Genomic DNA, 2,500 nt, shown 5'->3' on the forward strand with positions numbered 1-2,500 from the left:
AAACTACTCCAACACTGAAGATGAGAAACAGCCTCAAAGTGTTGGTATTGGGTTGGATATGGCATCAGCTGTGGATTTGACATTAGCTGTAGACTTGACATGGCGTAGTCATATCTCTAATCGGGACACATTTGGACCATAATATTTCTATCTCAAGATAAAGGAGGTGTTATGAAGACCATTTTCAATCTGAACTCAATTTTGACAACAAATTAAATTGTAGTTACTGTGCTTTGCCTTTGTGGGGCAGTATCCTGATCTGGGGGGGTGGGGGGGGTGGGGTGCGAGTGTGTGTGTGTGTGTGTGTGTGTGTGTGTGTGTGTGAGGTGTAGATGATGGGTTGACTGTGTGTGTTTATTTTCGTTGTTGAGAAGCACAGTAACAGGCTTTTGTGCTGTGGTGTGTGTGTGTGTGTGTGGGCGGGGGATGATGTGTGTGTGTGTGTGTGTGTGTGCATACAGAGCGACTATATTTTGATGACTAAAGTGCATGTGTGTTTAGTTTTGTATGCTGTGGGCTTCTGGCCAACGCCAACTCTCGTATTCCTTTTGGTGGTGGGTGGTGGGGGGAGGGGTTTAGCATGTCTTTAGCAGTCACACACACACAAACGCACACACACTCTTAAAAGAGATGTATAGAACACGGCACGCGTCACACACACACACACACGCTCCTGTATGTAGTTGTCTCTGTATGTTCCTCTTCGGCTCATGTTTTCTTTGTGCCAAATCCCCTGTCCACAGACTGTGTGTGTGTGTGTGTGTGTGTGTGTGTGTGTGTGTGTGTGTGTGTGTGTGTGTGTGTGTGTGTGTGTGTGTGTGTGTGTGTGTGTGTGTGTGTGTGTGTGTGTGTGTGTGTGTGTGTGTGTGTTGCCACTGTTTATATGTGTGTGTTTGTCATCATTTCCATCCATGTGTGTCTCCTGTATGTCCACCATAGACGTATATAGTATACTCAGTACTCATGCATACGTCTATGGTGTCAGAGGTCCAATGTGGTTATGACATCATTATGACATCATTTCCTGTCGTGTCTTCAGTCCTTCCTGAGTACGACACTTGTTTCCTCGTAGGCTTTAATATATTTAGCTGTGCGGCTATTCTATTCCATGAGACATATTTTATTTTTGATTTTCTTACTAAAATGTATAACTATTCTTGTGGCAATAAAGACTTTTACTTTGGACACCTGTTGTTGGAGCCTTTCTTTTACTTTGGAGTGTTCGCTTAGAATGTTCAAAATGGAAATGAGTGTGTGTGTTTAGTGAAAGTATGTGTGTGTGTGTGTGTGTGTGTGTGTGTGTGAGTGACTATTGGAAGAGCATGACGGTAATGGATCCCACCTTTTCTCCAAAGTAATTAAATATGGGGGGCGGTGTGATGCAGTGCGCTAGGCCCCCCACTTTTGGGCTTGCATGCCTACGGGGTTCGAGCCCGACCGGCAGGGCCGTAGCCAGGGTTTATGATGTGCGCATGCGCAGTGCGCCGAACATTTTTACTATTGAAAGTAGAATAAGTCATTTTTGTCATTTATTTTCAAAATGCATACCCCTTCACAAATGTGATGTTTTCATGAATATTCATTGGACTTCAACTAACATCTACTGGTCTGACCAAGTAGAGAAAAGTATGGAAGCATGGAAAATGTAGATTTCCAAAACATTTTGAGTTGCCATACTCTAAATGGAAAAGATGACACTTGTGAATTGGCAGCATACATTCTGGAAATAAACTACTAATAAAACATACTACCTGTAATTAATATTGATATTGATAGGTATGAGGGTGAATAGTAGCATATGCAAGTGTTTGGCACAAGCGAAGGCAATTAGGCAAGGGTAGACGGACTACCTAATATATTAAATGCAGTTCGAAATCATGCAGATTTAAAAATATATATATTTTCCCTGAAAAGTTAGGGAGGTCCGGACCTCCTTAACCTCAATGCTGGCTACGGCCATGCCGACCGGGGTCATTTCCCACAGAGTGGAGAGGAGGGTAGGAGGAAAGGGGAGGGAAGGAGGAAACGGGAGAGGAGAGGAGAGGAGAGGAGAGGAGAGGGGAGGAGAGGAGAGGAGAGAGGGGAGGAAAGGAGAGAGGGGAGGAGAGGAGAAGAGAGGAGGAGAGGAGAGGAGAGGAGAGGAGGGTAGAGGAGAGGAGAGGAGAGGAGGGAAGGAGGAAACGGGAGAGGAGAGGAGAGGAGAGGAGAGGAGAGGAGAGGAGAGGAGGGGAGGGGAGAGGAGGAGAGGAGAGGAGAGGAGAGGAGGGAAGGAGGAAACGGGAGAGGAGAGGAGAGGAGGGTAGGAGGAGGAGAGGAGTGGAGAGGAGAGGAGGAGAGTGAGGGAGAGGAGGGATGGAGGAGGAGAGTGGAGAGGAGAGGAGAGATGGAGGAGGAGAGTGGAGAGGAGAGGAGAGATGGAGGAGGAGAGGAGGGATGGAGGAGGAGAGGAGAGGAGAGGAGGGTAGGAGGAGGAGAGTGAGGGAGAGGAGGGATGGAGGAG

This window comes from Engraulis encrasicolus, chromosome 10 (genome assembly GCF_034702125.1).
Source record: "Engraulis encrasicolus isolate BLACKSEA-1 chromosome 10, IST_EnEncr_1.0, whole genome shotgun sequence".
NCBI classification, from domain to species: domain Eukaryota; kingdom Metazoa; phylum Chordata; class Actinopteri; order Clupeiformes; family Engraulidae; genus Engraulis; species Engraulis encrasicolus.